Source organism: Calonectris borealis, chromosome 9 (genome assembly GCF_964195595.1).
Source record: "Calonectris borealis chromosome 9, bCalBor7.hap1.2, whole genome shotgun sequence".
NCBI lineage: Eukaryota > Metazoa > Chordata > Aves > Procellariiformes > Procellariidae > Calonectris > Calonectris borealis.
Window position 1 is genome coordinate 16,609,950 of NC_134320.1, and position 14,710 is coordinate 16,624,659.

General features: G+C 41.2%; 1 protein-coding gene across 2 annotated transcripts in view; it reads right to left on the bottom strand.

The window, feature by feature from the left end:
- The window catches only part of OSTN (osteocrin), a 51,997-nt gene that overhangs the window by 9,433 nt on the left and 27,854 nt on the right, over positions 1-14,710 (bottom strand). Inside the window, exon 1 of one of the 2 annotated variants that reach the window (XM_075157094.1) lies at positions 4,870-4,947. The exons of the other annotated variant lie outside the window; for it this stretch is intronic. The gene's annotated coding sequence lies outside the window, so the exon portion shown is untranslated. Of the gene's footprint in view, positions 1-4,869; positions 4,948-14,710 lie in introns of those variants that run through there. 2 annotated transcript variants of the gene reach the window in all.

Below are 14,710 nucleotides of genomic sequence, written 5' to 3' on the forward strand. Positions count from 1 at the left end.
TATAATTCCATGTCTTTAGTATCTCAGGGTCTGGTCTGGTGTTATCTGACATAAAATATGGTTTACCCTTCACTAAATGTAGTTGCAAGTCTGAAATTCAGACATATTTATGTGTTTTAGTGATATTTTAGCTTGAAATGTGTCAAAACTAAGATTCCTCATATAATTAGGTATCTTTGTTGCAAGTCCAATTAAAATAAAGATAAAAGAAAGAACATTATTCTACCTTATCAAAGCAGAATAAACATTCAAAACTTTTTCTTAGGAATCTGTGCAGAGCCATTTTCCAAGAAAAGATCACAAGAAAGCAAAATTCTTTACCAAACAGAAACTGTTAAGTCTCCAACATCAAACCAAAGGACTTAAAAGATGTTTTTCTTTTAAAGAAAAAAAACAAAAAACAAAATGACATCCTGAAGATAAGTGGGCTGAACAAACCCCAGACAGCATGCAATTCATCACCAAGCTCCAAACCCATTGCCTGTCAGAAATGGTAACAGCTGTCATTGTTCTTACCCATTTGAACTATCATATTTCACATTACTGTGGAGATTACTCCACAAGTATAAATCACAAGAGCTTTAATTTCTTGCTGGCCTGTTAGCAAGAGAACTGAGGCAAGACATCATGCCTTGCACTGTAATCTTTCACTTCGGCTGCCACTATATGTGGATGACTATGCTCTGCTTGTTGTTCCAACACAGGACATGCCCAAGCTCACCTGCAAATGAGGACCTTGCTCTTGCAATGAGAACGTTGTGGCTGAGCCCAGAAGCCCTTGAGGTTTTGTGCTGTACGCTCCCAAACTGACCTGATGCAGAGCCAAGGCATGACTGTCCCATAGGCACTGGAAAGCTCCTGGCAGGACGCATTAGGACTCCAGTACTTCTGCTGTATGAGCACTGGGATGGTACTGGCGAGCATCCATCACCTGTTAGCCATGAGGATCTCTCATATCAGGCAGATTCCAACCAGCTGGGGGAAATCACGGTTGTGTCTGCAAGCCAGTTACTGATGTGTTTTGTTGCTGTTCCGAAGCCACAAAATAGAAGATTAACTGCTGCTACCTATCTTAATCAAATGTACCATTGAGTCCTAACATTGGCCTCACCAGCCTTGGATTGGACACCTGATGGTGATCTACCTTATGGCCAATAAAATTATGATGGACAAGTATCTTACCAAAAGAACAACTTATAAATAGCTTGTGTGAAGCTTTGAGAATAAGTCTGCCCTTGCTGAAACAAATTTGCCCTACTTTTAAAAGTTGTAGGATAGATCCTCTGAGCATATGCATTACCACAAAGCCAAAAATATGCCCGTACCAGGAGTCATAGTGATTTCAGAAACTCCTAAGGGACCGTGTATATCTCAAGTGTAATTTTCTAGTCATGTAAATATCAAAGAAAAGGGATAAAAATCAAAACAAATCCCACCCTCAGAAAAAAAAGCAGAGTCCAAAAATAGGTTAGAGTGGTGTTTTTGCTCTCATCCCACAGATGAGATATGGAGTACTTCTTACATACTGCTTTCTAAAAAGATACTGAAGCAAGACATTGAAGCGTGGGACTTTGTGGCAAAATGAAACGTAAGCAGTCAGTGTCAGGCACTTTATGTTATTAATAATGTGTTTCCTGGAGTAGGTGTAGATTTTTAAACCATATCATATATTTTATTAGATACATGGAACAGACACTGTCAACTTCTACAATGTAAATTTCCCTCTATTTTCAGTTTCCTGACTACATAGATAAATAGATGCAGGTAGGGTTCATCTGATATAACCAAAGAGAACATAAAACTCATGAACTTATGCAAGAGGTGTAAGACTAGTGATTTTGAGATAATGCCTAGGTATTTCTGTGTCCCAAATAAAACATTTTGTCTCACAGTGTTTCAAGGCCAAGGATGTTCCACTTTCTGAAAGTGAAATTCCTTAAAAGTTTCTCAAGAAGGCACTTCAGATTAGTCATTGCTTTTCAAAGCCTTCATTTCAATAATTGCATTCACTATAACAATATGATTTCCAGTGTTTGGTCCTGACGTATTTTCGTATCACCATGATAGTCATCTTTCTTCTGTATTTTACTGAAAAGTATCTATTGAAAATGCTGACGCAGCTATTGATAGCTGCGCTTTTGGTAGCTGCAAATGCAGTCAGAGGATGCTCAAGTATACAACTGTTCCTACTATCTGTACTCATATAAAACAGATTCAGCAATGATTTAGTCCCTGCAAGGCTTGACTAGACCCTGCACTGACCCTGCCCACAGAAGATGCAACGTTTGTGGAAGCAGCACAGGAATCACATGGCTCGTATGAAGAAAGCCTGAAAATGTGGGCCTCTAACTCCTGTGTGGAGTACAGAAAGCGTACAAATGAACACAGCCTTGCTGGGGTACATTTGCTTAACAGACACAAGCATGAGTCAGGAAAAAATTAACTGGCAAGGGTGGACAAACACTTGGGGAAGACCAGTCAGTCACGGTCCTCATCTCTTCATTTGAATAAAGAGCATAAAACCAAATGGCCATGCAGAACAAATGAGGACACTTTTCCTTAGAATGGGCAGGAAGGAGACAAGTTGGACATCTTGCAAAACTGACTACACTGTGTAATTAATCCATTTTTAGCAACAGATTTTAGAAATTAAAAACCCCAACCTCACATCATTACTATAAAAGTAGGAGACCATGAAGCAGGAGACACAAACAGAAGTCATAAAACCCATCTAGAAGCCTAGGGACTATTAAATAAGAAGGATGCTATGAAGTGTAAGAAAATATCTCTTAATGGGAAGAACCTATTTCCACCTTTCCCAAGTGAGATAATTGAGCAAGCTACAGTATTCTTGGTATGCACAACGAAAAACAAAACATTATTAGACTATTCTTCATTGCCAACAAACTCTCAACCCTACACTATTTATACATGTACTGACTGAACATGCCAACTTTCTTAACGTTTCTAACAACTTTACATTTAGCTTTCTTCCTTCATCTTTAGCATGAGAACTAAAAACTGTTCATTGTTAGAGTGCCATCTTCAGCATTTGAAGTAAAAGTAAGAAACCTTTCTCTCAATAAAAATCACGAAATATATTGTGTTTCTCTACATTCAGAAAAATCATCGCCTTTCCTAACAGCACTGGAGTGATAAGTAGAAGTTCTTCGTACCTGGTATGAAGAGTATATTATCAGAATATGTTATCGATACACAGACATAGGCCATTCAAAGTCCAGTAAAAATATCCTTCAAGATATGCCTTCAAGATAAGCTCTTAAGAGACAATAATGGCATCGCAATTTCTTAACAAGAGAATCAAACACTGATGCTGATTTACTGGATAAACACTTTTAAATGTTCTGATCAAGGATATTAACTGAAGAAGAAAAGTCAATTGCTTGGTGAAGATGCATTGCAAATGGAAATTAGAGAGTAATCTGTTTCTCTGGGTTGAAAAGGAAAGCTGCAATCACTTACCATCTTTGTCAGGGTCAATCAAGAGAGTTCTTACAACTGTTGTATGGTTCAAGTTTTTAATTTGCCATGTAAGAATCCCGGAGAGGTACACTTGTCATTCATTCAAAGAGTGAAAATGAAGCCCTAATCTGCTGAAATCAGTGTGGCAGGTATTTATAGATACTGAAGAACATCTGGTCCAGCCAGATATATTTTGCAGTTTTCCCATCATTTACACCATAGATTTGCTTGGTTTGGGGTTGGGGTTTTTTGGCTGTTATTCCTCATAATATTCAAAGTATTTTACAAGAAAAGTGGGTTGAGCTGCATTTTGAATACAGGTTAGCAGAGACAGATAAACGTAATAATTTGCCCCAGGCTTCCTGAATGAATCAGTGGGCAAGGGCACAAAATGTCCCCGCGGTTCCTCAGCTTTCAGCTCTGCACTCCCCATGAGAAGACATAATTCCAAATTGAAAAGCCAAGTAAAGAAAGCTAAAGGCACTTTGTGCTTGTGCTTCAAAAATTAGTGGATTCCGAACTTTACTGTAGCCTCTGGACATCCAAACCAAAGGTTATTCACATGTATTTACTTGTACAACTCCAGACTAGGAGGCAAAAAAGAAACAGTGAAATAGTTTTGAAGCCAGAATGGAGAAATTACAACGACTATCACCGAATCAGTCTGCCTTCATTTACAGTGGTACAAAGCTGAAGTAATCAGATCACTGGATAATGATAATTGCTCTGTTAGCGTAGGAATGTTTTTGCAGGGTTATTCTATTATTGCAGGAATGTGCAGAATCTGGATCAACATTTATCTAATATGGAATATAATAAAACCCCTTTGCAGATCCATAAATTAAAGACTTCCCTTAAATCATTTATCTTGTGTTTTACAATGTATTACATGCAGCAAACTTGTCACCACGTATGGTATTTAGTAATGCAAAGGAACTATTCTGTCATCTCTCTTCAGAAGTAATATACATTTGATAGTAACATATACAGAGGAAAATCCATAACAATATGAACAGGCAGCAGTTTACTGCAAAGCCCTGCAAAAGCATGAAAGTAACTAGTCACTGCTGTAAAATGCACTGACACATCTTGTTTAAATATTGGCTGATTAACTGAAGGAAATAAGTTTCCACTGAATATTATTAGTTCAGTTTTAGTACCAAAAATACTAGGTGATAGGCATCTTATTATCTTAATCTCAAACTGGAAAAAGAAGCTGTGCTTTTCCCATCAGACATGGGTATGTGTATACCTTGTGCATGCCTGTTAACACAAAAAACTTGAAAAAAATTAAAAGGAAGAAAGCACAGAAGGGAAGAAAGCTTCTGTAAACAGAGCAGAAGACACAAAACACCCCCAACCCATCTCTGTCCTCACTCCTCTTACCTTGCATTGGATACAAGCAATTCCAACCTTAATGGTCCTGCTATGTTCTTCCCCCTAACTTATCCCTAATGTTCAGCTTTCTTTCAGAGTTTTTATAGTCTCTGCTGTAGGCTACAAACTCCAATCCCTGCCTTTGCTTTCTCTTACATCATTTCTAAAGATTTTCCACTGATCCTTGCCCTAAACCTTTCTCTGTCCTGCACTCTCACACACATACTTGCCTCACATTTGTTATATTTATTGCTCTGATCAAGATGATTAGGTTATAATTAAAGGTCTAGGGTTTTGTTGTTGGTTTTTTTCTTTTTTTTTTTTCTTTTGAGATTCGGACAGCCATGGGAGTGGAAAGATTTTCAGCAGCATCACTATTCCTCTAACCTCTCACTTTTGCAAACCGCAGTACAGAAACCTGATGTCCTGAGTTGTTTTTTTTTTTTAACTTTATTTCTCAGGGACAACAGGAATAACATTAGGACTGCATTAACCTCAGGAATAAATTTATTAGTGCATTTTTAGTAGACCAACACTATTGTAAGACAAGCATTAGAAAAGGAGTGTGTTTTGTAAAGCAAGTCACAAGAACTTAAGTCTTTCAGACACTTCATTTCAGTTGTTGAAATGATTGTAAAGTGAGAGCTATGAAGCTGCCTATCGTCCCTAGGCAGTACCAGAGGACCTGCTTCTTTCCCCGTTTGCCTCACTAGAATAAGTCTATCTTCTCTTTTGCCCTTTTTTTTTTTATCTCAGTTTTTAATTGATTCACACAGCAACTGTAGATCTGTTTTTGGGTCTAAAATTCCAACCTGTGCAGACTCCTTAACAGTTAATTCATAGTGACTTTATTCGCTAAACAGATAGGCACAGTACTTTCAAAATGGTTTTTACTCTGACTTGCCAAAAGCTCTTCCTACAAGCAACGGACAGTAAAAGGAAATTTCAAATGCAGCTTTGTAGTAGGTGGGAAAAATTTGCCAGCCAGGGAGCAAAAGCTTTGATTTCATTTTCTGTCTTGATCACAGTGATTAGAGAAAGACAAGAGTTTAATCATATTGTAACACAGCTCATTTCCCAGATGAAGATGGCCACAGAATTTTGCAGAGCTGACTGACATAAGGTGCCAAATCAGGATAGTTCATTGCAAAGCCTGTTTTCGCCACACTCCTGACTGAAGTATCAGGGGAAAAAAAAGAAGTTTATGGAGAACGAGAGGCTGGTTTTGATCATGAGCACAACACAAACGTATAGCCCCAGAGAACAAGGAGAGGCAAAGCATGTATTTCTATAGCATCTCTCAGTACAGCAGATATGTGAGTATGGCCCAGCGTAGTGCTGCAAAAATCTGCATTAGCCACGTGAGCACCACTCCGACGCCAGGCTGGAGCAGACAGGTTGGGACTGTTTTCCACTGCAGGGCATAACAGAACAGTGACGGCAGCTGCAGAGGTCCAAACGGGCTTTGTGGGTACTACAGCTGCAGCAGAACAAAAATGGCAGAGCCAAAAACCACCAGACTGCTGAAACACAGCTCAAAATGCTGCCACTAGAAGAGCACTGGAACCGTGTTCTGTTTAATAGTGCTACCTACATTTAAATGGAGGCGTCTTGCTGGAAGTCCAAGGGCACAGCAGTATTTGACTGATGTGCATAAAACATGCGAGCGGGATCTCAGGAAAAAGATAACCACAACCTAACCACAAGATATTATTAGATTTATGGGGTACCTTTGCTACATATGACCATGAGGTGTTGCTGACCAGCTACTGCAGTCCTAGGCACTCAGTTTCTTTCTCTTTTTTCTCTTGGAAAGACACAAGGCGGCACTCGCAGGCATTTACTCCTGTCAGGAGTTTTTACAGGTCCTGTCTCAAGCTCTTTAAAGCAGGTCCTCTGCAGGGCTCCATTCTGCCACCACATTTGGTGTTGATGAGGCTGGTGGGAGGCATGGGCTGTGCCGCTGTAAGCTGACAACAGACCACTGAATGCTTGTAACATAGGCATTTCAGTACTTCACAACACAGGGTGAAGCCTGGAGGATGGCTGAGACTCAGCCAGCTGAAGCTTAGCAGGTCACAAGAGTGGGATGGTGGGCTGCAGAAAAAGCAGGAGGAGAAATGCAGCCATATTGTCATCTCCTTTGACTCTAGGAGGATGTCTAAGACCTGGTACTAAAATTTGCTTTTAGGCCCTCCACTGATTTGTGATCCTATAACAAAGCTCCAGCCACTTTTGTACCAACTGGACCTACTGCGAGGCTGTAGCTCTTCCTTTTAGATAAGTCTTTTTCTATTCCAAAATGAATTTATCACTGTGCTCTTCCTACAAAAGCATACAATCTAAAAGATTTCAGAAATGGATGCTGATACACACAACTATCATCATGTCTGACTAGGTGTGAAAGACTCAAATGTGAGTAATTAGCCATCTTCATGGTCTGAAGGTCTACTGACCTTAGAATAGGAAATATGTTACCAGCACATAGTGGTGGTTTGGTTTTTTTTTTGGCGGGGGGGAGGGGGGACCAAAAAAAAAAAAAAAGACCAAAAAAAAGAAAAAAGAGTGTTAACATTTAATTTCCTGCTCTAAATTGACTTAGATTAGCAACAATTTACAGATACCTTTTTGACACCTTCTGGAGAAGGCTGATAAGGAAGCTTCCCAGATAATGAAAAAGGTACATGGTGGTTATTTAGCTGGCAGAGTGCCCAAGGAACAGACATCCTCAACACTACTGTCGTTTAATTTTGCTTACAGTATAATTAAGTTAGGGCAACCAAGAGTATGGAAGGAATCTTTATTGTCGTAACCATAAATGAATAAACAAACATAATGTGATTTTCTCAACTATGAAGACAAAAACAAAGTTATTGGAGGAGGTAAGGACACAAGACATGAAGCTGTTTTTGTTACCATCCAAGAGAAAGACTAACTTGCCTCCCTGCTGCCCTCATGCTCTTGCAAGTATTTTCTGTAATTCTTTCAACACCAGTTTGCAGATCAATTGAGCTGGCTCAATGTTTTCCTTAATTCCTTTAGTAGACAAGGTCTTATTCGGTGAGCAGGAGTTAGCAAGGGTTCACTTGTGTAAGTGTTGAGCAATCTTGCTCTTCATCAGCCTTGCCTGTGGAAACTATATTTGGGTTTGTCAGACCTCGTTTTTAAAATCTTAGTAATGACACGTGAATACGGTGACACACACTTGCTTGTTTTGCTGTATCGTACTTTTAATCTTTTTCTTCTCCCACTAAAACATGTACCAGTACTGTTAGATCACTGTGGTCTAAGCCACGGAAGTCTCCCCCTTCTGTCATTAAGTTGTCCCATGGGAACTCTACCTTCAAATTATGTCACCCCTTCAATTGATCACCGATTCCTCACACAAGGTCGCACATTTGTCATTTAATAAAACAACATGAATAGTGATGGGTCCAGAAGGCGTTATGGCCAAAGCAGTAGACCTATCCTCAGGAATTTTTGATTGAGCTGGCATGGAGTAAAGGCATGTGTCTCGATACATTCTGATTGCAGGGATTATTCACAGTTTCACTAAACAGTGAGTGTGTCATTTGAAGTAGTCTAGTTCTGGGTTTAGTATGGGAAATAAGGACAACATTGAAGTTAGAAAAAGTGGAAATGTTTTTCCAGTTTTGAAAGGTTTGCCCCAAAATTCTAAGAAATAATCCAAAAACTTTTTTCTTTTCACATGAAAACTATGATTTTTTATTTTTTTTTATAAAGAGCTGATCTCTACAAGTCAGGTGCTTAGCTGATACTGATTCATATGGCTCTGAGATAAACAACTGAGATATTCCAAATTATGGTGCCTTCAATCTATTTTTATTTCTTGAGACAACAAACTCTTCTGATTAAATTGGCCCAGTTCTGACACCAGTCTGAAAGTGGATTAGCATTCCACCAGATTAACCAAACATCCAGCATTTTATAACTACATCACCAGTTCAGGGAGAACATCCAATATTACTTTTGTTGCACTTATGTTCATATATTGTCTAGAGAAGGGGAAACATGTTAAAATATTTTTTAATAAGATTTTCAGTCAATATATAAGAAGGAATTTCAGAAACCAAGCTGATTCCCACCTATTTTCATGTAGGTATACAGAGCCAGAGAGCAGAGGACTCACTGTAAGACAGAACTAAGGAAAAGAGACTCTGCATTAATAATATGCATGCATGTTATCCAATTAAAGGTACCTTCTACCTTGGAAGGAAAAACTATGTTAAGACAGCTATTTTTAAATCTCCAAGCTATCAAAGTAGCTTTTGCTGTGTCACTTCCATTTAAGATGACTCCTTGCAGCTAGATAGATTTTGAAAAGCCAAAGCCACAAAGTTGAAGGTAGCATACAAAACTGAAGTCAGTAACATTCCTTCAGGAATGTTAGGCTTCCTACTAGCAGTTTCTATATATGTACTTTTAAAAAGTCCTTTGTGCTAGAATTAAGTGCTTGCGATAGGAGCTGGGTCATGACATCTAAGAATCCATAAAAAGCGTTCGCAAAACAAAGCAAAAATCCCAAACAAGGATAGTTTATTGAAATGCAAGCTTTTTCTGTAACAGTCATGCTATGATGCAGAAGGATGTGTTTGGAAATAAAGAAAGTAGTTTATCTTTTGTGCCCATGCCATTGGCTCCCAGCCCAAGACGGCTGTGAGGAGCGAAGATGGCCAAGAAGAGTGACAGGGCCTTTTGTGCTATGGCCACAGTGGTCTACAGGCTAAGGGATGAGAGGCAACAAAACCATACAAAGAGGTCTCAAAGTACGAAGCAAATAGTAATAATTCTGGGCCGATATCAGCCTGGTCCCAATTCAAACTGGCAACACAGAAATGAAAATCAGTAGAGTGTGTTTCCACCCCTCTAGCTACGCTACTTGGAATATATATACAAATATAAAGATGACAAACTGAGAACCAGCCCCATCTTTCCATGCTAAGAAAGAGGGAAAGAGGAGTGGTGCTGATGTTTTCACATTGCCTCCCTTGTCAAAGACGTGTGTGATGTCACCTGCCACTGAAATAAACTCTTTTTGACCCATGAACGCTTGTGGCATGGTACACAAAGCACAGAGCAGCCAAGTGTGTGTGCACCTTGGCTGCAGAGCACATACTTCAGCTCCAGAGCTAATTACAAATGTGGCAATGTAGCACAGCACTGAATGCACAGCAGCAGCTTAGATTTAAAGACGTGCTCACAAGAAGAAAAAATATGTCTGTCCTGAAACTTTGTCCTGACCTCACACTTTTTTTTCACACAACTGATGACCATTTTCTGTGCAGAGCTGAGAAGTGAAGTGGAGTTTGGTTCACTGAGAGCAGGAGAAAGGAGACAGAAGAATTGAAGAAAGCAGCTAAGCAGCAGAATGATGACTACAGTCTGGGGGAAAAGAGGAAGGTGAGTGATATTCTTCAGACAGAAACCAGTGGTGTGGGAGCTGGGCAGGGCCACGCGTGGACCACTCACAACACCACACTGCAGGAAATGTCACTACTAGTTTCTTTCCTGACATGCAGGTAGAGGAAGATGAAGCCATGCGAAACGTGGGGCTGGGCAGCTGTTTTTCCCTGGAAGCAATTCCTGCACCAAATGATGTTAATAAGGCAGGTACTGTCCCCCCCATTCCTGGTAAGCCCGTCCCCGGGATGGTGGCTTGAACAGCAGGACCATTCTGTGCTGAAAGCCAACTGGAGCAAGCTGTTAGTGTAAATCTGGGAGTTTAGAGCAATTGATGCTGACTGATTTGATTTCCTTCCCTGTTTTGCTCTGGTTTCAATGTACTTACAGTTAGTTCCTGCAACGGACCTCACAAACAAATGCTGTTCTAGAAATGAAGGTCTCTAGTATTTCTAAGAATTAAAGATCTCACAACATCCTAATGCTTGGGCCAAATTCTGCTACATTACTTGGCCATGTTTCCTCTATCACTTCAACTGGACCAGAGACCTTTCCTTGTCTTTCTGCATCTTTCTGCAGTGAAGCTGTAATTTGCTGAACAGCTGCAGCATCGCAACTGGATTAATCCGGGATAAGCCAGTAATCATCTTCAATTACAGCACAAGCATTAATCAGTCAATCACCGCCCTCTAGAGGTAGCCACATTGCGGGTAGAGCTGATTTGGGTTTGCTGCAAATGAGTTATCTGACAGACGGAGCACTTCTGTATGCAGCAGGAGGAAGGTACTTGCTGATTAGAGTAGATCCATGTACCGTTACAGGAACAAATTACTGAGCGCTGATTGTCAGCTCCTCGATTATTCTTTCCCTCTCTCGCCTGCGAGGTCACCCAACTTGCAGCATTTTGCATTTATATATTTTGCAGTCACGGTACTGTGGAGAGGAGTGAAACATACAGATAGATAGATAACTATATGGCATAGCTATAATAAAAAGCAGTAAAAATAACCCCCAGATTAAACTGTCTTTTGTTACAGTTCATTTTTCACAAGCAATGTGCATAAATTAAACCAGTGGCACAACTGTACAAATGAATTGTGTTCACACAAGCTGGACGCGTTGGTGCGACAAAAGCAGCAAGCCTTCATGTATAAACACAACTACATATTCTCATTTTTTTCCCTTGATTGGAATAGCCAAGAAGTTTTAAAGGGAAGAATATAAAGAGTGATGAATAGCAAGTAACCCACCATATAATCAAGTGATGAATATACTGTTTCTGGTGTGCAAAGACCTTGTTTGAATAGGTGAGTATTTATTTAAGGAGAAACTGTTCTGTGCAGAGACTTAACGTAAGATCCTGGAGGCAGGAATAGCTCATGGCCAGGTTTCCCCAGACACGTCCTCTTTTTTCCAGCTGGAAATTCTGTCTAGGTGGAATTCAGCAATTTTTCACATTTTCTTCTGGCAGGCTGGCCGGATGCGCTGGCTTGCCTGCATATGGAGGGATTCTCCAGGTACCCACACATATGCACAGACCATCTGCGCATGTGCAGCCCCATACCTGAACATATATTTCTGTTGGCAACATTTAATCAAAAAAGAGCAGATGTCCAGGATCGCAGTAACCATTTCATTGTGAACATTACCCTGGGACTGAGGAGAGCTGTGCTGCATTATAAAATCGCAGCACGGTGGAGGTTGGAAGGGACCTTTGGAGGTTGCCCAGTCCAACACCCCTGCTCAAAGCAGGGTCAACTAAAGCAGCTTGGTCAGGGCTGTGCCCAGTCAAGTTTTGAATACCTCCAAGGATGGAGACGCCACAATCTCTCTAGGCAGCCTGTTCATTGTTCAGCCACTGTCACGGTTTAAAAAAAAAAAAAAAAAGATTTTTCTGATGTTTAAATGGAATTTCCTGTATTCAGTTTGTGCCCATGGCCTCTTGCACTTTTACTGGGCACCACTGAAAAGTCTGGCTCTGTCGTCTTTACTCCCCCATCAGGTACTTACACGCATTGATAAGATTGCCCCTGCTATACAATCCCAGCTCTCACACCCTCTCCTCATATATACCAGATGCTCCCAAGCCCTTAATCACCTTTGCGGCCTTTCCAGTATGTCCACGCCTCTCTCGTACTGGGGAGCCCAGCACTCCAGATGTGTGCACACACTGACACAGCCTGGGATGCTGCAAGGGCACTGCTGGCTCGTGGCCAACTCGTCTGCCAGGACCCTCGGGTCTTTTCTAAAAGCTGCTTTCCAGGCGCTCAGCCCTCAGCCTGCGCTGGTGCACGGGGTTCGCTTCTGCCGTGACCAGATGACCTTGGATTCAGCTCTCTGGGCCTTACTGTCCACAGCATTGATGCTACTGGCCTCCTTTGTAAAGAGATTTCAAACTTTGGTTGTCTGAGGTAGATGTCATTTTTATTTGTTCTTCATAGGTAACTATCTTATCATGCCCTGTCAGCGAGTGGCTGCTTATTTTGACAACATTCACTTCCATGAGGGCTTTTATAGCTGTCACTGTCCTGCTGCCCAGGTGCCTCAGATTTTATTTAATTTACCTTCTCTGCTGCAGCGTCCTTTCTTTAGGAACGTACACACGCACACATACATACACATATGCTATTCTGCTACACCACAGGTCTAGAAACTGAGACAAAATACTGAGCACTGTACAGTGTCCTATAGCCAGGGACTATAAAGTCCTCTGCAGAACACAATGACATAGAAAATGCCCTTTGATCTCACCACCTTCTTTTCCCTCTGTGGCTGCTGTATCCTAGCCTAGCCTAGCCAAGAAGCCACGAGGAACCCCTGATTTTGTTCCCATAGGGAGTGCAGGGGAGTGAACATTATCCAGTCCCTTCTGCATAGAACTGAACAATTTGTGCTTGATTAAAGCTGAGAGACTGCCAACTTCAGAAAACTGAAGGTCCTAACACTGCCTGCTTATTCTTGCAGTGTGTTTCTTCATCCTGCTCTGCATCGTGCCAGCCATGTGGCCGGATCCTTCCCCTCTGCAGGCCAAGGTTTGTCTTTCATGAGCATTTTCATGAGGATCTCTGCTCTGAAGCAAACTGGATTCCTTTGTGGGTTTTTCTATCCCATTTGAAGTTACAGTGTCCAAGCACTTTGGAAATAAACAATGATTCATATATTTTCACAACACCTTCAGGGGCAAAGAAGTACAATTATCCCCTGCCAAATTTCAGAGCCTAGCTCCAAAAGCGCAGGTTTGTCACAGCTTCTCTACATAACTCTTTCCCTAGTCATACGCAGCAGAAAGCAGGCTTGTATCATGCGCAGCATTAAGTCACTCTAACTATAGGCATTGCTGCTGGCATACTAATGAAGCTGTATAAATCATTATTGATTCATGTGAGCAATGTAATCCTCTGGGCTTCAGTTACTCGCACCATGCTGGGCTATGTCCAAAATCCACATGCTGCCCTCCCTGAGACGTGGCTGCTCTCCGGAGCCTGTTCAACGCCTCTCCCTACCTGTCCCCTTATGTCCACCTCCGCAGAGGGCCTCCACATCTTACACGAGCACCTTAGAAGAAGGGACAAAACCACCTTCCTTCCACTTGGTTGGCCCATTTATCCCAGGTGCGAATCAACTGGATCGCATGTGGGAAGAGGTTGGCCCTCTACCTCCGTAAGGGCAGACATACTGGCTTTGTGCTTACTTTACAATTAGACTTGGAACCCAGGAGCAAGAACGTAATATAGTTTCTTATGTAACCATATATTTATTTTGGTTACGTGCGGCTTCAAGACAAATCTAAAATGGTGCTGGACTGTGCTGCTGCCCTCAAAAGAAGTTTGTCAGCAGAGTAACAATAATGTTCTGCTTCTGAAAATGATGTGCTGGGCTTTATGGTCAGCTTTTAGGTTTGAATGCTTTTTTTCCACTTTGATATTTGAGCCCTCCCCTCAAAGCAAATCCTTCGAGTGTGTACATGGCTCTCCAAGCAATGGTCACGGGAGGACATAGACAAGCACAAAAAAAAGATGCTGACAGCATCTGAAAATGATTTGCAATCTCTTAGCCGCATGAGCTCAGTCGCATTAACTGAGCATGGTGATTTAAATACCATGGATGGCTTTTCTGATGTTCTTTTAGAAATTTCTTATTGGAATTATTAGGCATTCAAAATATATTTAAAACCAACCAACCAACTAGTGCAATGAAACAGAGCAGATAATACTGACTAAGCACTCTGAGCCCTATCTTGCAGCCCCAAATCAAGCACATTGCCACCAAGCACACAACTCCAGCGACCAGATGGGACAGGATCTGGAACTGGGCTAGTGAACCGCATCATGTCACAGAAGTTGGGACATTGCATCACAAGAGGATCCTTCATGGCTCTGAAGTGTCTACGCTCCCCACAGCCCAGCCTGGCCGTAGCAAAGCCTAGTTG